The sequence below is a fragment of the Passer domesticus genome, chromosome 16, assembly GCF_036417665.1.
Source record: "Passer domesticus isolate bPasDom1 chromosome 16, bPasDom1.hap1, whole genome shotgun sequence".
NCBI lineage: Eukaryota > Metazoa > Chordata > Aves > Passeriformes > Passeridae > Passer > Passer domesticus.
In genome coordinates, this window is record NC_087489.1 from 5,375,611 (window position 1) to 5,402,797 (window position 27,187).

The 27,187-nt window shown below is 41.8% G+C and overlaps 1 long non-coding RNA gene across 2 annotated transcripts; it reads left to right on the top strand.

Moving 5' to 3' along the window:
- The first annotated feature begins 255 nt into the window (after positions 1–255).
- Positions 256–26,617, top strand: LOC135282249 (uncharacterized). Of its 2 annotated transcripts, none has more exons than XR_010348529.1 (5): positions 256–1,562; positions 1,721–1,776; positions 5,591–5,747; positions 15,804–15,999; positions 26,340–26,617. It is a non-coding gene; the product is annotated as an uncharacterized LOC135282249 (long non-coding RNA). The 2 variants fall into 2 exon arrangements; XR_010348528.1 differs by lacking the exon at positions 26,340–26,617 and adding an exon at positions 16,524–19,187.
- The last annotated feature ends 570 nt before the right edge of the window (positions 26,618–27,187 follow it).

Sequence of the window (27,187 nt, forward strand, 5' to 3'; positions counted from 1 at the left end):
CTTAGAATGAAGGAGTTAAAAAGAAAAGAAAAGAAAAATTTAATTTCATTCCCTGCAACAGAGATCTGCCCAGTGTCCTCCTCCCAGCCTTCCACAGAGACATCCCCTTGGTGTCTGCCTCATCCCAGGCTGGCGTGTCCCCGCATCCGCCGCAGACCTGTGACCTCCTGCTCCTCCAGGCTGGCTCCAGCAAGCCACGCTGGGGCTGAGCTGCCTGAAATAGGCTCAGAGAGAGCCTTCCACAGAAACCTCTAAATGGGTTTTAATGTCTGCCCGCCGTAGGATTCCCGGAATTAATTTGTGTCTGGCTTTTGAAATCAGGGATGTTGTGTTGAAGAAGATGGATGCTCCTAAGAAGTATTGGAAAGAATGAAGGGCTGACAGGGGTGGTTTATACAGCAAGACTGGTCATGGATGCAGAGTAGTAAATGTGGTTGGTTGATTGAGATCAGATTTTTATTTATTTTTTTTCCAGTGGCGACGCCCATGTAGTTTATTTATTTATTTTCCCCTTTCACTTCAAGGCATATAACAACAACACTGTATTTTATAAATCCCTGTGATTATAAATCTAGTAGGATGTCATTCTTGGTTTCCTCAGAGGCCAGGAGTCTATACCCACAAGAGACAGATGGGAGAAGTAGCCAGCAAACCTTCTATATTATTGCAGAGAATTGCAGGAACTGGTTTTGGTTTACACCGCATGGGGAGCACAGAGTCTGCACAGAGCATCTCCATTTACTGCTTCCTCTGTGAGCAGCCAAGGCAGGATTGCTGACACTCCCTCCACACAGTTCCTGGGCAGGGAATGGTGCCCTGCAAAAGAGGCAAATCCACGGATTTGCATCAACTCTTTCTGTTTTCCTGCTTTGAGGATACAGCTTAAAAAACTTTAAAAGCACTTCATGCAACTGTGCAAAGCTCATGTGAAAGTCCAGGCTGGTTCAGGTCCTTTCTCCACTTCCACTCTGTGCCTTATCCCAGTAGAATTGCTCCAAGAACTGCATGAAAAAGCATCCCCTTGCTTTGTCTTGCAGGCAGCAGTGGCAGATGAGACTTTGAGTTTCACAAGGTGTGGGTAGCAAAAAGAGATTATTGCTGTAGGATGAGTCAGGTTGTGCTGCAATGTTAGGAAGTGGTTTTTTTTCCACAGTTTAGAAGATGATTTTTAAAAGTAGGGGACTTAGTTTACATTTTTTCATGAGCTACAAGGTCAGTTGTGGAGTGAGAGCTGAATTTAGCTTTAGAGTCATCTCTCAGCTTTGAAGAAAGAAAAAACAACAACAGGCATGTTTGATTTTTGGTGCTTTGCTTCATTTTCTTGCTGTCTTGGCCATGGAGCTGCCTGTGGTGTTGTGGGGGCAGCCCCACAAGGTCTCTGGTCCTTCCCTCCTCTTCCTATCATTCACCTCCTCCCCAGCCCTACCGGAGTCAAATATAAACTTTCTTAAAATGAACACAAGATTCATTCCACTTGACCAGGCCTGACTTCCCAGAAAATAAACAGAGAGAGCAGAGCCAGCCAGCCCCCTCTCCTGGAGGTGCCAGCCTGCAGAGAGCGGGTGGGTGACCCAGAGCTGTTCTGGACTTTTGTAGTGGAGAGGAGGGTGGAAAAGAGAGACAGCCCACCTAAGGGATTTCCAGGGTCTGCTGTAAAATAGCAATACTGCTAAGTGTCTTAATTGTCACAATTCTGATTTTTTTCTTGTTTCAATCTCAGTTGGATAGCTGGACACAACTGGTTCCCTGCCCTGGAAATGGACCCAAAGGAATCAGGTCAGTAGGATCTATTAGTGCTATTGATGGAAAAGGATTCTTCAAAACTCAGCACTTAAACAAATCCCAACAGGTCAAAAGCCAATTTCCATTTATGACCATTTTTACTGTTATCTTTTGTTTTCAAGGGGCAATGGTTTGAACTTAGAAGGAGAGATTCAGATCAAATGTTAGGAAACAGTTCTCCCATGTGAGGGTGCTGAGGCCCAGGCACAGGCTGCCCAGAGAATCTGTGGCTGCCCCATCACTAGAAGTGTCTAAGACCAGTCTGGATGGGGCTTGGAGCAACCTCATCTACAGGGTGACATCTCCGGGGAGGGGAATGAGACAATCTTTAAGGTCCCTTCTAACACAAACCATTCTGTGATTATTTCTATAAAAATGAAAAAAAAAAAAACTAAACCAACCCAGAACAAAACCCCACCATCACTGAGGCTGTGTACATTCATTGAAAGAATGACTAAAAAATAAAGAAAAGAATATGCTGAGCAGTTTTCCAGCCCAGTTTTACATTTCAGTGGATTGACTTAGTTTCTGCTATTCAGAGGTCACTCAGTACTGCATTGGTTGGGGTGTGCCAGTGCTGTGCCCTCTGCCCACGACAATGGACAAGTGAGTGGACACTGGAAAAGCTTCAGTTCCTGCTCTCCAGGGCAGCTCTCCAGACTCTGGACTTCCCCTGGCCTCTGTGCCAGCTCTCAGCTGCTGGGACACTCTCTCCTTCAGTGCCTGGCAGTGTACTCGAGGCAGGGAAGCTCTGTGGTGCAGCTGCCCTGAAACCACAGCACCAGCTGTGACCTTTTGCACTTGAAGTCCATGATTTTTTCTTAGACTCCCAAGCCCGCAGGTGTTATCCCTGCAATTCCCTGGGAGCAGCTGTGTGCAGGTGATTCTCTCTGAAATAGCATGGGAAAGAGACAAGTGTAGACAAAATAATAAATACACCTGTATAGGGCTCCCTTTCCTTGCAGACAGGAGATGTTTTGGGACCCAGGTCAGAGTTATCTGATATGTCCCGGATCCCCTCTCCCAGCACTCATCACCTTCTCTAAGTGACGATGTTTATCTGCCTTTCTCTTCCCAGGACAGGTATCTTTGATCTCATCTGGTCTCACTGTTAAACACTCTCTCTTGCAATGAGCTCAAAGCATGAGCTTTTGATCCTCTCTAATCCCAAAACATCCTGTGTGATTGAATCTCTCAACTTCCTTCATCCTACAAGCAATACCTGAAGTTATTAAAAAAAAATAAAACAAACAAACAAACAAAAAAACCCAACCACAAAAAAACCCAAACCAAAACAAAAAACTAAAAACAAAAAAAAAACCAAAAAAACACCCAAAACAAAACAAAACAAAAAAAAAGAAAAAAAGCCAACAAAAAGAAAACTAAGTAAGAGAGTCTTTACACTGCTGCAAACCTGCTCTTTATGGGAAAAAAAAATCTTGAACACAGCCAGCTACAGCATTCCCTCCTGAGACCTGAGTGCAGAAAGCAGCAGTAGCCATGATACAAACTAAGACACCTTCCTCTGCGGGTCTTCTGCTCTGCCTGTGCTGATATTTACAGGCAGCCTTAAGGAGGACAAATATAGTTAATGAGGATTGGACAATATTTCTGCAAATTACTTATGTGCTACTAAGGATAACATTCAAAGTTTAAAAATAAAAATCAAGGGGAAAGGTTTATTTTCATGTTAGGTTTCAATTTGCAACAATTTTTGTGTCTTTACTATCTGCTGTTTTTGTCTATATGCATTATCTATTCAAGACAGAACAGATTAAAGCTAATTGTTAGGCCCCTCTGTTTTTCCTTCTTACTGTTTTATCTCCTAAGCAACTTTATTTGGTACAAGACAAATAATCTGAATTCCTGAAGTCAGAAACAAGGAGTGGGAGTCCGGGAAACTGGCTGCTGATCTAATGCAGTTTTTTGCAAGTGTGGTTATGGTCAGAAACTCTAAATATGGCACGGTGTTACTGTACACACGGTGACTGCAGCCTGTGTGTCAGGGGCTGAGTCACAGCACTGTCGTTTACTGACAAAAACATGTTTTACTACTCTTGGTACTGAGGATTCAATAGGGCTGGGAGTGAAAGTGTTGAGCTCGTTGCATGGTCACCAGCTGAATCACAGAATCATGGAGAGCTTTGGGTTGGAAGGGACCTTAAAATCTCTTGCCACCCTCTCTTGACACCTTCCACGAGTCCAGGTTCTTTACAATGGGTTTGGTGCCTGCCCAGGTTTTGCTGGTGGTGAGAGGGGTGGAAGCACCAGAAGGGACATGATTGGCAAGTGGATGTTGAGGTGTAGGTTTGCTTGTCTGGGATGAAGAAGCTGTGGAGGAGAGATCACTGCCTGGCACCCCATGGTGGGTCTGCCTGAGGGGAGCACAGTTCAGGAGGGCTGTGATGCCCGTGGCCATGATTCTCCTGCTGGGACAATTCTGGAAAAGTTTTCTTTCCAGCACCCTGAAGAACAGAAGGGTCTTTCCAAGCTTCATGGAACAGAATTATCAGCTTATGGCTCCCTCTCTCCCTGCTGCAGGAGAGGCTCCCTCCTGACCTGTTGCAAATGAACCAGCAACAGTTTGATTTTTTTCAACTTTTGAGTGAAGTGGCTTGATCTGAATGTTAATGGCATAATCTACATTAATATAATATTTTTTTTTCTTTTAACAAAGCCCCTCTTTTTTAATCTTTTCAATAAGTATCCACCAAGGAGCTCTGCTGGCATTCCCATACTGTCCACATTCATCCTAACCTTTAGTATTGACTGACTCATGCAGTATGCATCTGCAAGAGTTATTAATGGAAAGTATTAAAGAAATGTAGTTTAATATTTGGTAAATAGGAGGTGTCTTTTCTATGTGCTTGAATTCGTGTTTCAAATGTCTGTGTTTGTGTTATTTATATTAATATATTTCATGGGCTGCTTAATAATAGTAGCAATTAAGATAATAACAATAAATACTAATAATATTGAGCTCTTCTGCTTTTCATCTAAGGAGGTCAAGACTCAAGGGTGTACCTCTGGGGCTGGTGTAATGTAGATCTGATCTCTTCCTACTATTTCTTCTTGTGGAAAGTTAGGAATATCATGTGAAGATCAGATCGCCTCTATTTTGGCCTCTGGAATGTCTCTTAGGCATTATAAATGCCAGTAAGAAACATAAAATTGGAAAGAAAACAAGCACGAGGACATTGAAAAATATAACCACAAATACTGACCTATTTGGGATTTTTTTCTGATTTAGCAGAATGCTATTAATACTGTAATTAAAGCTATTTTGTAGCCTGGAGGCTTGAGCACCTGGCTCTTATTAGAGCTGGATCCATATTATATGGTGAAAAAAGCCAAGAGGACAAGAGAGGAGATGGCTCAAAGGAGAACACAAGAGGGCACAGTGGCACCTGTGGTGCACTTTTTGTTCTCTGGCTTTTTGAATTGTTGAGGGCAGGTTGAGCTCAGAGCTCTGTTTACATGACATAAATAATTAAGGTAACAGGGTTCATTAGTGGGAACAGTAAAAATTTAATTTTGTCAACTTGGAGTGGATTATTTACTAGAATTTTTTTTATTTTTTTTTTGTGGCTGAAAGATAGATGTGATGACTGTGTCATATAAGGTCAATATGGCAATAAGCCCCACTGCAAGTTTGACAGAATTAATGTGGGCAGCCAGTAAGAATGTACTGATTGTATTAAATAAGGTACAAAATGCACATTCCAGGCAGGTGTTTCTGCACTTTCCTCATCAATTCCACTGTTCTTGTATTGTATTGTGCTGATGGAAACGAATTCTGTGATTTCAGAAACAAAGGACGCTGATGCTGCTTTTCATCCTTCTGCCCAAGGAGAATAAATGTTTGTGCAAACCCTTTTTCATGTGGCTGCCCAGAAATGACCCAAGTGAAGCCAAGAAGTTGAACATTAAGCAACCTCCCCCTGGTGATGCTGCTGAAATGAGAGGTCAGTGCTGAAATCTTTCTTCTGGAAGAGTTAATGGTGTAAATAGATATTCGTAAGGAAGTGACACAGAAATAAGCAGGACCCTATCTCAAATGTTAGGTTGAAGCTCAGGGTCACAGTCATCCTTAGATGTCTCAGTGGGGCAAACAACCTCCCTGTGCCACAGTTACCTGCCTGCTGGGCATTTGTTGAGGGAGAGCTGGGGGAATAAGCCGAGCAATGGGTTGAAAACAGCCTTTTTTGGGTTTTTTCAGTCACTCTTTCTGACGCTCACAGGAGGTTACAGCCTGGGCCTTTACAATGGGAATTGTGGTTGAAACCTCTGAAGGCTGTAATCCATGACATGATGTTATTTCACAATTACAAATTAACGTCTCCCCTTAATTTTTTTTTCAAAGAAACCCTTGTCCTCAGCTCTCCCATACATGTTATTTGTAAACAGAACTTCTCCTCCCATGCAAAGCAGCCTCTGGGGGTTTCTCTCCCTCCCAGAAGCCAATCAACTGCGGAGCCGCGGAAGGAAGGTGCGATCCTACAGTGCACGCAACAAAGTACAGAAACAAGATCATTAACATCTTAATATCCTGCCCTGACATCTCACAAATTATTTTATACTTCATAGCCAATGTAAACAGGTTTGTTTTCAACTCCCCTAATTGCCTGCTAATTGAGAGCAGATGCAGGCCTTAACTTTCAGCAGATAAAGAGCAGCCTCTTCTCTGGGGCTTCGCATCTATCAGGAGGTCTCTGATGTGTGCTCTGAGCTTCCCTGGTTAGTGATGCCGAGGCAGAGGGGGATTGCAACGGCTCCTCTTGCCTGAACCTCAGCGAGACAGAAGGGAAGACAGAGCTGTGGGACTCATCAGTAACATCATCATCATTATTGTTTCATTTCGTACTCCAGTGCACTTTCTGCAACAGCGCAGGTCTCCTTCTGAGGGGGGGAGTTCTCCGAATTATAGATGGGCTTCTCGTTATGATAGAAATCACTGGGTTTATGAAAAATGCATTGCTGTCATATTCCATTATCTACTTCCTCCCATGCTGCAATCCTGTAGCTTGCAAGTCATTAGATTCTTTTTCAGAGTTCCTTTGAAATAATCCTTTCAAAAAACACTATTCATTGGGTATGACCCCAGAGAGATACTGTCTGGTACTAAAGCTCTCTTTTAGTTCTGCGAGGGAGACCTGTAACAACAAGATAAGTGCATGTATATTCCAAGTAATGTCTGGAGTTTGCTGCCTCCCATTAAATGCAATAGGAGCTTGCAGTTCAAATGGTAGAATTTTGCTTTGTAAATGTAGGAGAAAATGGAGTTCAGATATATAGGTAAATTTGCATTTGGTAGTGATTTAATGTTCCATGGTCTGTTTTAGCTCCAACTTAAATATTACATTAAAACCATCAATAAAGAAAAAAACGAAAGGAAAAAAACCCCCGAAAAACGTGCTAACTGCTGGGTTCAGAAGGCGTGGATGTGATTTTGTTCTTGCTGTCAGTACGGCAGTGAGCTGCCTTTTACTTTCTCCTCTTCATTTAGCAAGTCAGCAGCAGCAGTTAAATGATAGCCCTCCGGTCTTTCTTCAGGACTGTTTTTGCAAATGAAAGCATGAACTTCAAATCCTTGTGTTTTTCATATCACTTACAAGGTGTTTTGTGAATTTTAACATCTTTGCATCTATCTGTGAAACAGTGGAGGGGATGGAAGTATTTCTGAGTAAGAAGTGCCCTTTGTGCAGGGAGGATGCATGGCTTTGTACCACTGGGTTCAGGAGGTCATAAAGGGATATTGAAGAGAAAATAACAGTGAAAAATGAAAATCTTTGGTGGCTTGTGAATGATAAATGGGTTGAAAGAAAAAAAAAAAAGGGAAGAGTTAACATCTAACCAGTGTCTTTCAGAAATACCTAAAGCACCTGGTGTCTGGATTATGAAACATTATTCAGTCCCAGAACCACAAACTCTCCAGGGTTTCACTGTGATTTCTCCACGAAGCACTTTTTCTCTCCCAGGGCTGGCTCCAGGCCTCTCTGTGAACACAGAGTCACCCCTGCTCACATTATCCCTCTCTGGAAAATTGCCACAAACCTTGCAGAATCCAGTCCTGATCTACCAGCACTGTGAGGGGTTTAATAGGAGGGCAGGGGGCTTGCAGTCAGTAGCACAAGGCATAACAGAGTAGAGCAGTGGTCCATTAAATCAGTGTGCTGGGGCCCAGGCATTTACAGTCACACAGTCAGATGTTTCCAGTAATTATTTCCCCACAGCATTTTTATTAGGTGCTCCATAAATAATATTCACTTCCATGCTCTTCTCACGGTATTTTATATATTAATAAAAAATACAGTAGGAGAGAAAAGAAGGGGAATTCACTTTACTTTCAGCTGGATTTTTCAGGTAATTCTGTCTTTGATCCCTACTGAAGCAGATATGAACTTGGAATACATGAGCAAATTAGTTTATGCCGACCAAACATTGTGGCCCACAACGATCACTGGACCAGCTTAATGCAAGAATTGTAGAACCTTCATAGAATCACAGAATGCTTTGGGTTGGGAGACACCTTAAAAATCATCTTGTTTCACCCCTGCTATGGGCAGAGACACCTTCCGCTATCCCAGGGTTCTCTAAGCCCTGGCCTTGGACACTTCCAGGGATCCAGGGACAGTCACAGCTTCTCTGGGCACCCTGTGCCAGGGCCCCAGAACCCTCACAGGGGAGAATTTCTTCCCTATAACTAATCCTTTTCAGTCTGAAGCCCTTCCCCCTTGTAAAATGACCCACTGGTAGGTCTCTATTTCAGATTTAGATTTGTCTTGTCATGGTCCCGTGCAGACCTAGGACTGACAAGCAGCCAGCACTGGGGCTGGAGTGGATCCTTTTCCTATGTACTGTTTGTTTGCTGTTCACTTGTTTTGGTTGTATCTATGTAGTTCAAATCCAGGGTCATCACACCAAGAGAAGGCACTGCACTCTCCTCTGTGGAAGGACCTCCCAAAGCTCAGCACTGTCACTGAGAGTTTCATCTGCTCTGTACACACAGCCCCCATTGCCAAGCACTGCCTTCTCCATGTAGGCTACTGTGCAAAGCTTTTTCCAGGAAATATCACTGCCTTGTCTCAGTTATAGCATTAACGTTAAGCAATACAGCTTCTTTCCTGGCACCAGCACTTGTGTTTTGCAAAGGGTTTTTATACAGATATTTAATTTTCAGCATCAATTTTCTATCCAAAGTAAGATTCCTCAAACAAACTCAAGGATCTGGGGACTTATTTTTGTGCTTACTGAACTGCAGTATTGTAACCAAGCCGTAGGAGAATTCAGAGGAGCAACAGCAAATGGAAGTGGAGTAAATATTCATGGTTCAGGTTTGCTACCAGGGTCATAAACTCTTCCACCTGTGTGTGCAAACCCTCTGAGCAGCAGGAGGTGGGTATTTATACAGATCAACCCACAAGTGCAATACTTCTGTCTCAGCTGAAAAGCTGAGTCAGGGGAGGTTTAGGTTGGATATTAGGAAAGTTTTCATGCAGAGGGGGAGCACTGGAGCAGGCTCCCCAGGGCAGTAGGCACAGCCCTGAGCCTGTCTGAGTTCTAGAAGTGTTTGGACAGTGCTCTCAGGCACAGGGTGGGATTGTTGGGGTGTCCTGTGCAAGGCCAGGAGCTGGGCCTGTGGATCCTGAGGGGGCCCTTCCAACTCTTCCATCATTCTATGATGTGTGTGGCTGTGTGGGCAGGGAGCACAGAAACTGTTCATGGCTGGGCAGAAGACAGAGCTCCAGATGAGAGGGTGGCTCTGCTGTCAGTGCCTGCTCAGGTCAGTGGCCTCGTTCCATGGCTCCAGTGGCTCAAAGGAAGGGGGTATTTACGTGCAGACCATGGTCAGTGGGCTGGAGCTTTCTTAGCAGCACTGGCTGATGGCTGGGATGCGTGGTGGACCCAAGGCAAGACCTAACAGATCTCTCAGACTTTTCTAAAAGAGCCAGGTGAGGGAGCTGCCTCCAGCCCTGGCACGGCTGGAAGAGGCTCTGCTCCTGGCCATGGCTGGAGCAGTGTCAGGGACATGCTGGCAGGAGGAAGTGAGTCCTCTGCTACTCAGAAAATCTCACCTCCAGATCATTCTTCAGTTCCTTTTGTTCTCTGTTTCATTTCTGGACTGGGGAAGTTGCAGCCTGAAATGAAATAAGAACCCACTCAGTATAAATGTATGTATCTATTTCATCTATAGGAAGACTCAGTTCAGTGAAGCCAGGCCATTGGCATTTCATAATTTTCTCTTGCTGCAGCAGGTAAGGGATTAACCCATTGTTATTCCTCTCCGAAGGACGACAGAAAAAGACATATTCTGCAAAGACCATGATTTAAAAAAAAAAAATCCACTGGGTTTTTAAAGAAATATTTTATTGGAACCATAAGGTTTCTTTTTTTGAGAGAGAAAATTTGAAATCCGGAGTTTATTTTTCCTTCAGTGTCTCTCCTAAGAACCAACAGGAATTGAGATTTTTTTTTTTCTCTCTCGTGTTTGTGTCTACTTATTAAACACACATGTGGCCTGGATTCCTTGCGTAGGTGCAAAGAGGTTCAGGAAAAAAAAGGAAAAGAAAAAAAGGTGTAACCCAGTCCATTGACCTGTCTCTTTGCCCTTAGGACTCTTTCGAACAGCTGTGAGAAAAAGAAAGGGTGGGGGCAGAGAGGTAAAAAAAAGAGGCAGTTTAACAAGCCAAATCCAGATGTTCATTTCATACACACACCCTGAACAGCTTTTGCATGGTTTATTTCATTTTCTGAAACCATTTTTCACCAGCCTGTTTTCTCAGCTGGGAAACTTCTGGTGTAGTGTTTTCAAAAAAATATTGCATTTGGCATTACAAGAAAACAGAGCCTTTAAGACATTAAAAGGACAATATCCTTGTTTGACTTGGCCCAGGAAAGCAGGGATATAGGAATTTTAGATTTTTGTACCACCCAAAGAATAGGTAAAAGAAATTTTCCACTCTTAAACTCAGTTTACATGGGAATTTGAGAGTTGATTTAGCTTTTTTTTTTTTTTCCTTTTAGACACTTCTCTGTGAAATTTTTGTTGGTGTAGATAGACTTTGTTAGTGGCAAGGAATAAGCAAAGTGATAGTATTTTGCTTCTATACCATGATGTACCATGGTTCATGGTACAAAACACTCAGACTGATTCTAAATGAACTCTACTTTTCTTCTGTGCTATTCACACCCATATCCACATAAGGTAGACAGAAAAATCTGATTTTTTTGTTACTGGTACAGTTGCTTTTTATTTACCATTTTTACCAAGCGTGTGGACAGCACAGATTGCAGGGAGGTTAGGGACAGAACAGGGTCTACACTGAGTTTAGAGGCACCCAAATGCCGGGGGTGATGAGTGACATTAGGGAAGATTGAGTGCAAACCAGACACTGCTCCCACTTAGGCAATCAGAGGATATATTGCTCTTCAGAACACCCAGTGTAAAACCCCAACTCCACTGAAGCCAGTGGATGATTTGCAGTCTTCTGCCCTTCACAGTTTAGGTAAAAAAAACCTTTACTTTTTCTAAGGCATGTGACCAGTGCCATTCACCATCACTTATTATTTTAGACTTAGTCTAAATTTCTCCCTGTAAAGAAAGCTCTGTATCTTTGCAACAACTCTGAGAAATGCTTTGGTGATCCTTTTTTTCACCTGTTCTAAAGAATAAAAAATTGAAGATATTCTTATCAGAAATGTCACCACCCTGTGCAGACCTCAGACCCCACCAGCTCTGACATAAAACAGATGATAAGAATTGTTAGTGAGAATCTGAAGGCATAGATTATGGTTAAATTAAATAGACAATGAAAAAGTAGGTATTGAACAATTCTGATTTTTAAAACTGAAACATTATTTAAACAAGTAAATAGAAATCCTTAAGGCATTAAAACATCCCACACCATGTTTTCCTTTTACTTTACTGCTACTAAGCAAGGACAAATCATCAGGTGTCTCTTGCACACAGAGTATGGCAGGGTTTGGGGGGTGTGTACCTGTCTGTGTGTACACACAGGTGTGTGCATCTTTCTGCCTTTCAGCACCTGGGGAATGTTGGCATTCTGGTGTCAGAACACCACCAAATGGTGTGTTGAACTCTCTTCAGACAGAAATAAAAATATAATAAGTAAATCAAGAAAAAATTAATTAAGACATAAAATGCACTATGAATGTCATTTTTCTAGGACTAGAACTCTAGAACTAGAGTGGAAATCTGCTGAACAGTCCTAGTTGAAAGTTTGGGAGTCTTTTTAAAGCCACTAACTTGGTGCACAGATTGAATAATCCTAGAGAAAACATGTATTGCCTGTCTGTTTCAGGAGACTGGAAATTTGTGATGTGAAACAGGGCCCTGGTGTGTTTTCCCCTGCTCCTCTTCATCTGGAGTGTGCAGTACAAAAACATGTGGGTGTTTCTGTATTTATGTGCATGCATATTTACATGTACATTATTAGACACAGCTATAAAAAAGGTAATTACTTGATTAAAAAGAACAGTGTGTTTGTGTGAATGTCAAACCTAGAACCCAGGCACCTTCACAGAGGTAATTTGACCTCTTAATATCTAATATCAGAGATTAATAAATCCACAAACTTCTGCACAGATATTGTCAAGACTCTGGAATTATTCCGTCAGCCAGTGCATTTACAATGAACTTAAAAAATGTCATTTTAGAGGCATCAGGCTATAAATTTGTACAAATACCACCGTATACATCTCTTCTGGAAGGATGGCACCATGGAAGTGATGTCAAGGTTGCATCCTGTGCTTGCACAGCATGTGGAGCCTCAGCCTGAGGAAGGAGCAGTTTATGTACTGCTCTAAGACAAGTCCATAAAGATGATTCAGGAACTGAGAAGAAAAGGAGGAGGTAATGTTGTTGTATGAGGAAATTTGGGATAACACTGCCCTGTACTGCCAGCCCAGGTCTTTCCAGTCATGAGAAGGGATAAAACTAACTCTGGTGAAGTGTGAGGGTTCTTATCTCTTTTTATCTTGGAGCAAAACAGTGAGCCAGGCCACATGGCCTCCAGAAAATGCCTTCTTTTTTAACACAAAAATTACACCCTGAAAAAAATTCCAACCACAGCACTGAAATGGTTGCAGTTATTATCACAGTCTGCATCCACTGTGCTCAGGAGGCTGTTCAGAGTGGGGCTAACACCTGCTCTGGGAACACCATGAGCCATGGTGAGGAGTCCCAGCAGCAGAGCCTGGGATCTCATCTGGGGCCCCACAACACAGCACAAGCTCAGTGTTGCTCCCCACACTCCATCTCCCTTGAGATTCTTTACAGCTTTAACCCAGCTTTGCCTAATATTTGGCAAAATACAGGGAAATATTCCCTGTTAAAATGATCAGGGGAAAATTGGGATACTCGTCTTTGTTTCTCCCTGACAAATTTATTTTGATACCCCTTATTGTCACTGGAGGGAAGTTGTGTGTCACCCTTAGTTGTCTTCTCCACAAACTCCTACCATTGTGGCTCTGCCAGTGAGCAGAAATGCACTGTGTTTCAGGGGAATTTTTTGCCAATATTGCTGCACTTTTTTCTGGACACCTCTTTGTCATAGATGGTGATGATGATGATGCTCAGAGAATTTAAAAACCCTGCCATGAAGGCACAAAGGGCAGGTGGTGCAGACTATTTCCAGCAAAGCTTTTCTGGTTTGTAGGAGTGAAAGAAAAAGTTTTCATTTAGAGGAGGACATTAGGGTTGAGATAAGAGTTGGGGATTTCAGAAGGTGATTGTCTATATCAATGCAGAAATTATAATTGGTACTCTCAGAATCATGGACTAGTTCAGATTGAAACTGGCATTTGTAGATCATCTTGCCCCTGCTTAAAAGAGGGCCAGCTTCAAAGGTAGCTAAGGTTTCTCAGGGCCATGTTCTGTCAAGTTTTAAAAATCTGCAAGGTTAGATGTTTTACCATCTTTTTGTGCAACCTGTTCCAGAACTTAACTGTCCTCCTTTCAATTTATTTTTTAATGAAGTAGGAATTTGTCTTTTTGCAACTTGTTATCATTGCCTTTCATCCTTTCACTGTATCTGAGAAAAGCTGGACTCAATCTCCTGTGTAGCCATCTATCAGTAGTAGCAGGCACCAGTTAAAGTCCCTTCTTTAACTTTTAGATTTTTCAGGCTGAACAAATTCACCTCCCTCATCCTTTCCTCATGTGTTTTGCTATCTTGATAGTCTACTGCTGGACTCAATTTAATTTGTTGATGTTGTTCTTGCAGGGTAAGCAAAGAAAACCATCCAAAAGTGGAACTGGGCCTCAGTTGTGGCTAATTTTTTGCATTAATTGTCTACTCTGTTGACATCAGATGCTGAAGCCTTGGCCATAACAGTAATAAAATGGCTCTGGTTCAAATGTTGGGAATATCAGGGAGTACCTGCTAGGCCTGCTGGGAAGAGACTCTCTCCTAACACACTGTACCCAGGTCATCCTGTCCCATTCCTTTGGCTCCCTGTGATAGCAATACAGTAAATTGCTTTTTTCTCACTGCTGAACTGACTGGTTTGTCCTGGAGATGCTGAGTTTGTTTTCTTCTTTCACAAAGTACATGCACTCCTATGGACTTTCACAAAGGAATTAGAAACATCCAGGAAAACAAGCAGAAGGAGCAGAAAGCCCTCAATTTCTTCTTCTATGAATAATTTAGTGCCAAGTTAACTGAAACGTTTGAAAAAGAGATTTTTGGTGCCCAGCTTCATTAAACCCTCTATCCCCAAATGGATTCTGTATCAGTGTCAGCATCCAACACTTCATCTTGTCCCAATCACTGCAAAGGCTTTGTGGAAATAAAATGCAGAGGAAGGGAGAGGCAAGGTAGATTATTGTTGCCATTAGGCATGCCTGTGTGTGTGCACATGTGCTCTATAAACTCACAGTGAGGGCAAAACCAGGATCTGTATTAAAAGAAGGAATGAAACCCCAAACCATGCAATCCTTCCAAAACCTGTCTCCTTTTTGGGGTGGGCCACACTCTTAAAGAGCTCTGTGCCACACTCCAAATCTCTTTCTCTGGAGAAGGAGTTTTAATCAGAGAATTCTGTTCTCGTCCACTGAGCTTTACCAGCACAGAGAGTGGGACCCCCTTCTCTTGGCAGAGGTTTCTGTCAGCGATCTGTCTTCTGCAGCTATTTCCGTGGGAAGGCCCTCCATCTGCTGCTTGGCAGGGAAGGGAACTTTCCTCTCAAATGTTTTCTCTCTCTCTCTCTCTCTCTCTCTCTCTCACCCTGTTTAAGGTATACCCTTTGGAAATCTTCAACGTCCAAGATTTATTTTTGCACAGGGTATATACTTTGTTTTACGTGGTCTGGCTTTCTTTTCTTCTCACAAAACGCCACCCCCGTGCCCTGCTTATCCTGGCAGAGGGAGAAGAATGCTGTTTGCTTTAACATTACCTTGGGTCTCAGTATGCAACAGGTCAAAAGATGTGACAAGTACACATGCTAATCCCTTTCCCTTTCAGTTAATAGAATAACACAGATGGGAAAGTTTACATTGGGATCTGACACTCGCTCTGAGCTGAAGCTGGAAAGGAGACGGGGTTGGACATTACATTTCAGATCAGAGCAGTTACTGCACACACTCACCTTCCCACTCAGCATCAATTGCTCCTGTTATCCTAAACTCCATTTGCTCTGCTAAGAATGTCCCCCTTGCCCTTCTACTCTCCTTTTGAGAGATGTGTGTAGAGTTGGCTGTGTCTTGGAAAGCTTTTGTAGAATAAAATATTCCCCAAGAATCAGTGATGTTCAAGTGAAAAAATGTCAACATTTTCCACTGAAACACCACCATTGGTGACTTTTTAAACATTTGGCATTTCTGAGCACTGAAATATCACATTAGAAAATCATTCCCACCATATACCAACCAGATACATTCTTAGAAATATTGAACTGATTTCAATAAAATTCCGTACTTCCAGTTTTGTCACATCTAATCTGACTGTTAATATTTCATTTGATTCTCTTTTCTGTTTCTTTGAATGTGTTTGTTTCTCCAGAATGCATCCTCTGACACTGTGTGACATAGCCCACCTGTAAATTTTCTTGCCTGAAGATTTGCCACTCTACATTATTCCTGTAGGGAACACACAGAAGAATGAAACCTCAGGCCATGCCTCAGAGGGGAAAAGCTGCAGCAATGACTGACTTAAAGGGTGGTCCGCATCACACCAAATGCCACTTTCTTGCCACCAGGTATGTACCATTTCACAGTTCCTTTCATGAGAACCTTCTGATAGCTCCCCATGATCCCTCAAGACAAAGGCTGTGATTGGGAACTCCTTAAAATTAGGAGTTTGAGGGTATCTCTGTAATAAGAAGAATATCCAGGATCTGTTCTTAGATACATGTGGATAATCATGAAGAAATTGTGTTTCCTACAATTTTTTTTCTAGAAATCTCAATTCTATAAACAAGGCTATACATTAATTATTGAAAATAAGATTAGCTATGCAATTAAAACCATATTTTTAACCGGAAAAACACATGCATGTACTGAGCTTACGAGCAATGACAGTGCTCTATTTGTATTAGGAACTGTGCCTATACAGTTTGTATAACCACAAATATATTGTTCATGGGAAACATTCACTGACCTGCTTTCTGATTAGAGAACTAACATTTGGGTTTGTGAATCACTCTCTGCCTGTTTCATCCGGTTTCTTTGAAAATGTGCAGTTTCAGAACTGCTTTTTCACACTTTGTTCACTTCTCCATAGATTTCACAGCAGAGAGGGTGTGTCCCTCTCTCAGCCTGGCAACTTCTGATAACTGTGATAACTCACTAATGATTCAGAAATCAAGACCTCAAATCCAAAAATTCAAGATTTTCCTCTCCAACCTGGCAACAGCTCCGAGGTTCATTCACAGACCATGCAGAGGAGAGAAAAGAGGATGCTCTGTTTGAAGACTCTCCAAGACTCAAATTTTGGTGAAAGGTCTTTCTGGGTCAGTGGAGAAGTGTTTCCCAACAGGGAGCATGAGGAAGACCAGCTTAAACTGAACACTTGTATTTTAGGAAATAGGATGAGGTGAGAGAGATCCTACAATCAGGGCTGGTCTGCAGAGTGCTGGAGATACACAGGCCAAGGTTCAGGACACCTCATATTGGGCAATTTTCTGAGGGTTTAGCACTGATCTTCCTTTCTATTGACATTTGAAATGGGCACCTTCAGGGAAGTTGTGTGTCCCACAGAAGCTCTGATTTGATTTTGAAGGCGCCTTTCCTCCTACTTTGTAGAAAACACTGAAACAGCAACTTATTGATTACCTACATTTGATTAAGAGTGGATCAGGTGAGTCCAGGTGGCTTTTCCTACACAGGGACCAGCATTCCCATTGGCTCTTATTTGGGGCAAGGCTCCTAAATGCTTTTGTCACCCTGGCCTTTACTCTGTTGTAGTTTCACTTCTGACTTCTTGACTGAGATCTCTCACAAGGGAGAGCAATTAGTGCCCATCACAAGGAAAAGCTTTTGCAACATGGGAGACTGCCCACAAGAAACACAGTTGAGACCACCAACTGTTTTATTTGTTTTTCTTCCAATTTCTGCTGATTGAGAAGCTCATGAGATACATCTCATTTCCCTGGAGGTCCCCAGGGAAGTAGTGGTCAGACAGTCCCTTTCCATCCTGCTTTAGGCAATGCTGGTGCTACAGCTAAATTCTGCTTAATTGAGGCCTCATCAGTGCTACTGGCAGCTTATTTTAGCCACCAAACTCTTATTATTTGCTGGTAATTCACTACTTTTCAGAGCCTGAGTTGGACAAGCTACATAGAGGGAAATGGTTTAGTGTCTTGAGCTACACATTATAGAGAATTAAACTAAAAATTCCAATAATAGTTTGGTGCTAGAGGCTCCATTTTGGGTGGGAGCCACTGTCCTATTTGAAAATAGCCTCTGTTCACTCAGTGGAAGTTCTCAGATCTGTATCTATCTGCAGACCGAAATTCAAAAGCTTGAGATGTCTTTGCATTTCTCTGCACTAGGTTATCATAAATTATAGAATCATAAAATACCCTGAGTAGGAAGGGACACACAAGGACCATCAATGTCCAACTCCTGGCTCTGCACAGGACAGAAATCCCACCCTGTGCCTGAGTGTGTTGTATGTTGTGCCCACTGGTTGTGCCCAACCAGTTTATATAGGTAACATCTAAACTGCATCATCCTTTTGATAATTTGGCCAGTAATTTCGATATCCCTTCAAATCCCTCTCCTTGCTGCTTCCTCCGGTTTGAGGGAGGCCAGTAATTTGCTGGTGGCTGTTTAACCTCAGGAGGCCTTTTTGCCTTCCCGTCTCCTACCCCACACAGCCTGCTCTTGCCAGCATGCTGAGCTGAGGCTCGCCTCATTTCCTCCCCTGTAATTCCACTCTTTACTTGGATGAGAAAGGCACTGAATAGATTAAATTTACCTCTTCCTCTGTGGCTGCACTATCCATGCTTCCTGTGTGTGGGAACAGAGCAAGTCACATTGAGTTCTAGGAGTGATTCAGGTAGAGACAGAGCCTTCACTTGCACTGGACCTTGCATACTAATATCTCAAAGAATTAAAAAATTCTGTGTAAATACAACATGCCAACACTTCTATTTTATAAAATTTTCTGGGCTATATTTAGGACTTGCCTCTGCTGATGTTACTTGGAGTATTTCCACCAACTTTAGTTTGGGCTGGGTTATCTTAGAAATAATTTTTGATGGTGTAATTTATGGTTCTTTGCTGACTTCCTTAATTCAAGCTATTTTCATACAAGATCTTTGCTTCCTAACACAGGAGGTGCAGCACAGGCCTGATCCCTGTAACCTCACAAGCCAGAAACTGCTAAAAGATCATGTTCATTACAAGTCATAAAATATTTTTTTTATTAAAATATCTCAATAATCCAGAAAATGTGTTTTCATGATGAGGCTAAGGCACAGCATTTCATGTAAAGCATAAAATTAAATATATGTGTGTGTAGATTATAAAACTGTTTGGGAAAAACAGTTCAAAGATAACCATCCAATGAGTTGTCTGGCAAGATAGCCTATGTTTATTCTCATTCCAGAGATCCCATGTCTGATCAAACCAGATTTATAACAAAACATTCAAAATATAGGTTATTTTTTGGACCAAGAGAATAAAGTTTTCTCCTGCCATGATGCCTACAAAGGGAACTGGCAATGCCAGGGAACAAGATGTGCTGAGACTTCTGCTTATCACAGTTGTTCTCTTTCAGAACTCTTTTATTTCTTGTTTGTTTGTCTCTGTCTCTCTCTTGTCCTTCATTTAGATATTAAGCTTCTTGGACAGAGCGTGATTTGGCTTTCATTGTTCCAACAGTCACAAATTTATTGCAGAGGAGCTCTTGATTTGGGACCAATTGATGGTGATAATAGATATTGAGTGTAAGTCATAAAAGAAAGCTCCACAGCTGAGCTTGATGCAAAGAGTGCAGCATTAGGAAAGGTTTATGAAAAAGCACAAATTTTGCAGAATCTTGTTTAGTTCCTCTTTCATTTTCTGATTCTGGATTTCAGGGAAGAGGTGGCCACACACAACAGCAGAGTTTCCTCCTGGTGATACCTCTGTGAGGATTTAGCCATCCCCAGACAAGGCAGGGAGCACTGGGCTGTTTCATGTTTCATATGACTTTCCTGTGAATCACATCTCCTTTTGTTACCAGAGCATCCCATCCCATCCCATCCCATCCTATCCCATCCCATCCCATCCCATCCCATCCCATCCCATCCCATCCCATCCCATCCTATCCCATCCCATCCCATCCCATCCCATCCCATCCCATCCCATCCCATCCCGTCCCGTCCCGTCCCGTCCCATCCCGTCCCGTCCCGTCCCATCCCAGCACTCACTTTCTGAGAATTTGATTGACTCAACACTCCCAGATTTCTTTTCCATTGGCAAGATTCACCTTCCACCTGAAGCCAGTCCTGCTTTATTCCTTGGCACCACCGTGGTGCATTTATACATTTGCAGAGCACAAATGTGCCATTGGAACAGAGTCCTACACAGAGGTAGTAGAAGGAGGTAGGCTAGAGTGGCACCATTCCTGGAAGACCAGCAGGGGATGGAAAATGTCCACAAATTCACTGCTTTTTCCAGGCAGAGTAAATTTTACCTATGTTCTCGTGCCTAATGTTATCCACAAGATATTCTGGACCTTCAGAGATGCCAAACCAATAGGAAGCTAAAGCTGCAGTAGGAGAATTAGATGGAATACAGCTGTTGGAGGCCACGTGAGTCTGTGTCCTTCACAGTCATGGAACTTACTGGTGTAGCCATGGCTGTTTTTATGTTCTGACAATTCTGAAAACATGCAGCAAAATATTTGTGAAGACCTTTTGAGTGCATTAAAAAAATTTTAAATGTGTGAACTGAAAAGCTGTCACCTCCTTCTGGGGTTGAATGGGAAATTGGATTTATTTTTTGTTAGTTTAATTGATTTTGTTAATTTATTTTTTAAGCTTGATTTTTTTTAAAAAAAATCAATGTTTTAAACTGTTAATGAAAAATGCAGGTATTTCCTCCTGAAAACGTGAAAACTAAACATTTAAATGTTTTATAGTTTGAGAAGTATTAAACATCTAGATTTTGCAGCAACTTACACAGAGCTGATGAATATTTTAGTTGATGAGAAATGAGATTTTGGTGAAGTCTTTCTTTTAACACATTGAGAGCTCTAAGCATCAGTCTTGTCTCTTCTACCTTCCTGAATATACAGAGACACTACCAAAGACAGGACATGGCTTCACTCAAGACAAGGGCCATAAAATTCTTTGGTCTTAAGCTGACCTGTACAAATAGAAGAAAAATGTAATCCTCTCTGTTACTGGAATTTTTAACTTTTTAAGAGGTTATAATATAAAAGTGTCCACAGTGCTGCCAGGAAGACAAAGGGTCTGAGGAAAAAAGGGACTCTGTATGCTCTGAAATACATGGGACAATGTGTGGCTGATATTCCTGAGAAATGCAGCTGAAATGTTGGAAGCCAGGTTAATACTCAGACCTTTACTTGGAAGTAGGCCAGTATAAAAGATATAAATGACCACATGGAGTAGAAGGTGAACAATTAAAATTTCTTTAGAACAAGGAGGCTGCTGGTCCTCCTCCAGGAAATCAGGGTCATGTCCAGGTTCATGCTCACTGTCAGGCTCTCCCTCACTGTGTAAGTCACAAACTCATCTGGAGAAGTCATTCAGTGAAATAATTTGCCATTCACCTAGGATGACCCACAGATGTCCTGGGATGTCCAAGAATGCAATATTATTTCTTTAATAAGAGTAAAGAGGCACTGAACCAGCAGAGAGGCATGTTTGGTGTGTGTGATTCTCATGTGCAGTTCATATGCAATGTGTTAAAGCCATGAAATATGGGGGGAAATGAACTTGTGTGCCTGGAGAGCACAGGCAATGTCTGACAGACCTCAGTTGTGACTGGCACAGTAGAGAACTTCAGCTGTGGTGCATCTCATGGTGCATCTCAACTCCCAGTGCTCCACTGGGTTTTAATTTTTTTTTCACTTCACAGAAAACCAAGGGGTTCTTTTCCATTTGCAGATTGAGGAAAACTTCTCTTGGAAAGTGTGGTATCAAGTAGTTTAAAGAAAGAGTTTCTTTAACACCTTTCTAACTCCTTTTTCCTGCTTAATGTTTCATCTTACCTTGGTAAGTATCATAAAGATCCTGTGACTACAATCTTTTGATTATACCTACTACAGAATGTATGCTCTCATCATGAAGTGATAATATTTGGCAAGTGGTGACTTGTAAGGGTGCAGTTTTAAGTAAAAAAAGAATTCTGGGCAAGATTCAGCTTTCAGGAGAGCAGAGCTGTCTCTCTACAATGGTTATAGTGACAAATGTGAAACATTTGTACAAAGGGAATAGATTAGTCACCAGCTGTTATTATAAGCCTTTCACATTATTTAATGACCAGAGTAGGCTTTAGGCAGCCAAGCAGGAGACTGTATGGCCCCTAAGTGCCTCTTACAGCCTTGTAAAACCAGGGCACGATCTTACCCTCCCTTATCTCTAATGCTACTTGTGAAACAAAACACACTGGTATTTGTCTTGCTAACCAGAGATGCAAACCACTGAAGAGCTTAAGGGTGTTTCATTAGAACGCCATTAAAAATGAACAATCAATTAAAAAAAAAAAAAAAGAATTAGAATTCACAGAGCAAAGCATCACTATATAAAACTAACCAGTCCCCTTAGCCTTTTGGGTGGATATATGTGTGTTTTGCTCTTAATTTGTGACCCTTGCAACTTTTGGGAGTGGCAGAGTACTTTAATTGATTTATCCATGCATTTAAACAGAGTTTTAAAGCCCTGCACAGATCTGGGCACAGGCTTGTGAAAGAGAGATCGCAGAGGCTCGGCCTCGTGGTGTTTTGTTCTGCTTTTAGGTGCAATTTTATCCATTGCTGCAGCTGGCTGTTCCTCCTGAAACAGCCAGGCTTTCCAGACCATGTGCCTGGGAGAGCTTGCAGGTTGCCAGGCTAGCCAGAGATGATTGTGCCTGGCAGAATGTCTGTATGATCTTGGTGGTAAAGGCAGAGCATGTGCAGGGCTATCAAATGCTGCTGGAATGGGAGAGCTGGCTGGAGCCTCGTGCCATTTATGGCCCAAGGGATGGTGGTTCTGAAGTGATAGTCAGCTTGGTAGTGGGTTTAAAGTGTTTTCCCTTAGAAGTCACAGGTCTGGTGGGTATCTAAAGCAAACTCAAAGAGAATTTAAGACAGATGAACTCTGGAAGTTTGGTTTGGGGTTTTTTTTCACTCGAGATTATTAAAGCGATTATGAGGGTGATTAAATCTGAAAGCTGCTCTGATCTGTGTTATCACCACTTACTAGAGAGATATCTACATGTAGCTGCCAAAGATAGGTCAATACCAGGGTGACTAAAAGGAAGATAGACAATTGCTAAGATCTGTTTTAAGACCAGCAAAGAATTTAAGAATTTTGAGAGTCTACACTCAGGAAGAAGAGGAAATGCAAGTGAGATGCTCTACATGGTGTCATTGAGACCTCAGGGAAGGCAAATGGCAGAAGCTGAATTCATCAGGGAACGAAATTCAGAGCAATGGTTTGAAGCAGCACCCATGTTCAGCACAGAGAACTTCAGCCTTGCTCGTTCAACTGCTTCAAATAATTAAAAAGTTTCTTGCCTCAGTAAGCTCCACTTTCACAGACTGCTCTGTCTCAGTCACACAGCATTCTGCAAACATTTGCAGCTGCTCTGCTCTGCTGAGCTGTCTTTGGAAAACAGGTAAATACCAAAGTTCATAAGCATTTGTAGTTGGGATCTTGGCATGGAGTGACTGAAACCATTTTCTTTTTAACTGTCTGTGTTTTATCAAGGTGAGTTGAGAATTCAGGATCTCAGAATACTTGGCAAGCAGATAACTTCAGCATCTTTGGGCATAAACTGACTTAAATATTCTGAAAAACTTTGTTTGATCTTTAGTCTCTAAGGTGCTGCTTGTTTATGCATAGACAAATCCACATTTTGAAGTGAAAAAGTTGGTTGTACTAAGACAAAACCTAGGGATTATGGTGCCCAAGTCTGTTAGCACCGTATTTAATTGGTGCTTGGCCTTTTTAATTACTGCTTCCCTGGTTTGGGGAGCCTGTTGCTGGGGGAAGGAGCAGGATGTGCTGTGAGCTCTCCTCGTGCCAGTGGCCGAAAGTGCCGGCTTTGCACGGCACTGCTGATGAAGTGATCGTGTGCTGCTGGCTCTGAAGTGAAAACAATCACTCTGAAATCTCAGGGCTTCCTTAGAAATGTAAAAAAATGGGGTGGGAGCACAAGTTAATTGTGCTTTTACACACTGTTATACTTGTCAGTGTGCCAGGCTCTACATTTCTTCCAAGGGCAAAATGAAAACTCCAAATTCATGTGGTTATGAAACAATTTCAGTATGAGCACTCGGCAAAGAATTATAAAGTGGGAAAGACACAGTCCTGTGTCACAGCTGCTTGAGAAGGGTCTGCACTGATCAAGGCTTCTTCCAGCTTGGAGGAGCCTTTTGGAGTATATTGAGACCATTCTGTGTCTGTATGGTGAATGTGTATAAGGTCCTACATAAAAGCTGATTTGTTATGACATTTCTTTGACTGGGAGATGAGGCGACTGGCAGAAGGCAGCACTGTCATTCCAAGAAATCTCATTTCTCTGCAGCTGGAGATTTAGGATATCTATTTGTTTTGCCCTGATTTACACCACAATAAATTAATGTGTTGGAAACTGGGCATGGCAAGAAATCGTGGGCACTGCTGGGGACTTCTAGGGAAATAATGATTACAGTGGGAGTCCAAACAAGGACCAAACACCATTTTCTGTGCTGCAGTAGTAGAGCCTGAGGTACCTGAAGTCCTTTGTAACCTAAGCTGGGGCAGCCCCTCTTAGTTTTAATCCTGAAATGGAGGGAATGAAGCACCATTTTAAAATCACAGTATCAACCCTTGTGATTTTGTTGTGAACCTCGTGTGCTTCATAGAGCCTGAATTTCCAAGGTCAGTGCTGATTTGCATCACCAAGAAAGGAGAACAGTCTCAAATGAGTATCTCATTGGACAAACAGCATTTTGCTCATTTTTGTTATTCGAGTCAAGGGAGAAAAGAATGCAGAAGGAGGGGGTCAAAATACCCCGAGGCTAAATCCAAACTGGAGCAAATCCATATTAAAAAAATGAGTGTTCCTGAAATTAGCACATGCAAATCTACTCTTTTAGCTACATAAACTCAAAACCTTAAAGCTGCGTTGTAGCCCAACTCTCACTTGGATTCTTAACTCTCATTGATAACACCATGTGCTAATTCAGGCACCCAGGTTTCCATGCACTGTTCTTACCATGAAGAACAGTTGGTCTTGAGGGAAAACATTTACATAGATGACAGCTATTTTCAGGAAAATGAAAAGTACTGGGTGGAAAAGGAGGTTTTGACATTGTGTGAAATATGGGGTTTACACACAGTAGTTTTTGCTATGTGTTTATAAATTGGTGATTTACCATATATTGATTCACACACCATTTGTAAGTGTCTAATTTATTTATTTATAGAGATGTATGGAAACCATGGTTTGAAAAGCAGTTTGCATAACATCTGGTATGTCAACAATGTAACCTTTCAATTTACTTGTTGGTAAAAATGTCAATATAATGAACCTGAACTTAGCATTGGTTTACACAAATTTCCTGGCAGACAAAGCAGTAATGATTTGCATGTCAGTGTAAGTGACATGTGCCCTCCAGTTTTGAGTAGTTTACACAGCTAAGAGGGATAAAAAGGGTAGAGCACAGGGCTGGCTCCTCATGTAATTAGACTGGCAGGACAAATCTCATGTATTTGTGTGGAGTGAAACATTTAATCTCATTTTGACTTCTGATTTTTCAAAAACTGCCTTTGAATTTTCTGTTTCTTTTTTTCTTTTTTTTTTTCCTTCTTTTTTCTTTTTTAATACACAGGAAAAAGATGAGATAAAAAAGACCTGAAGTTGGTGTGAAATACTTTCACAATTTAGGTATATTCTACAAAGATGTACTGGGATGTGATAGAAGAATCCAGTGGATTCCTAAATGCTCTTAATAATATGCTAGCAGGAATGACAGCAGTAATACATTGTTTACACCTTTTATATTACTGCCTGCACAAAATGGATCATAGAACTCACATCCCTTTTTTTTTCATTCTGTCACTCACTGCCTGACAATTTTGAAACAGAAAAATATGAAGTGCTGTTGATATTGAATAGTAAATATAGAATAGTAAAGAACCTTGCTTAAATGTGGAATCAAAGTTCGTGGATGGTAGCAGGTGTTCCTTTCATTTTAGGGAGTGCAGGCTTGCCCAGAGAAGTCATTGCCCAGCTCCTCTCAACAAATTACCTGTGTGAAAAGGCAGCAGCCTGGTCTTAGGAAAGTGCAAGTTATCTCCTTCCTCCTCTCCTGCTCCTGCTCTCCACCCCAAAGATCTGCTTTGAGATTTGAATTTCCATCAAGTTACCTGAAAAACAAACAAACAAAAGAAAAAGTGGAAGAGGGAAGGAGACAGTTACTTAGGCACTTGGTGTGTGATTTTTCTTCTTCTTCCTTTCTTTTGTGTTTAGTTTTGCAGCAGCAGATGCTATCTGCTTCCCATTGTTCTGCCCACACTATCCGGTTTGGATCTGATTTGGGGGCTGTATGTGACAGGGAGAGAGTCACAGGGAAAGCTTTGTGCATCTGTTATTGTCTGATAGCTTAAAAAAAATTAAATTTATTATGGGCCCACACTCACAGCTAAGAAAAGGAAACTTTACCAGCTTTTCCACAGATAAATTTCTAATTTTTTTTGTTGAAAGATTTCTAGTGTCTCAATGAATACATAGCCTGAGCCAATGCCAGGTAATTGTAAGAGCTTTTAAGGTATTTTCAATCATTTTATTCTAGTCACTACATTTATTTTCTATTTGTCCATCATTCCATCATTAGTATTTCCTTTATACAGTTGAAAAAATACTGTAAATTGATATTTTACTTTCATTCCAGTTGGCCAGACTCCATCGTGGGAGCCTGCAGCTCATCCAGTGGCCCTGGGTGAGATGTGAGCCCAGTCCCTGCAGCTCCTGGGTGGAAGCTGCTGCTGGAGCAGAGCTCACCCTGACCCCCTCGGACCCAGGTTTTACTCAAGGAAACCCAGGCCAGAAGGGATCTGCAGTGAAATCCAACCAGGATCTGCACCACAGTGCCCAGCATGCAGGACCTGCATGGGGGCACCTTTTCTCTGTAATCTAGCCACATCCTGAAATACTCACAGATTTCATGGGATTTGATGATCTGACTTTTTAAAAATTGCTTTATTAAAAGTTTCATTATTAACTCTTTGTGTGACACTTCTGATTACAACTCTGTCTAGGCAGAGTTTTTTTACTAATACATGACAAGCTTTAAGCAAATTCCTTTTTATTTGTCTGGAGATTTTAGCAACATGAACAAATTCAGTGTCTTATCCAGCAGGTTAGATGCACCTGAAAGAATATATGAGAGAACTTCTAAAAAGTTATAGGGAAAAAAAGGTATACTGGAGAATATTGGGCAGGGCAAGGCAAGATCAGGATAAGGCAGACAAAAAGTTTATGCATTTATACAGAGTTAATACTTAAAAGACCACTAATTACACAAAGGTAACACAGCTAAGGACTTCATTGGCTGTTGGGGATTATTTTAATATACCTAATAACAAAACCTCTATAAATATCTGAATGGCACTGAATTTTTATATCTATTTATTTCCATGGGACTCCTGCAGAGTTTTCCCTCCAGCTGCGTCGACTCAGGACCCCATCTAGCTGGGACCTTGTGTAACATTCCAGACAACACAGCGTTATTTAGAGACC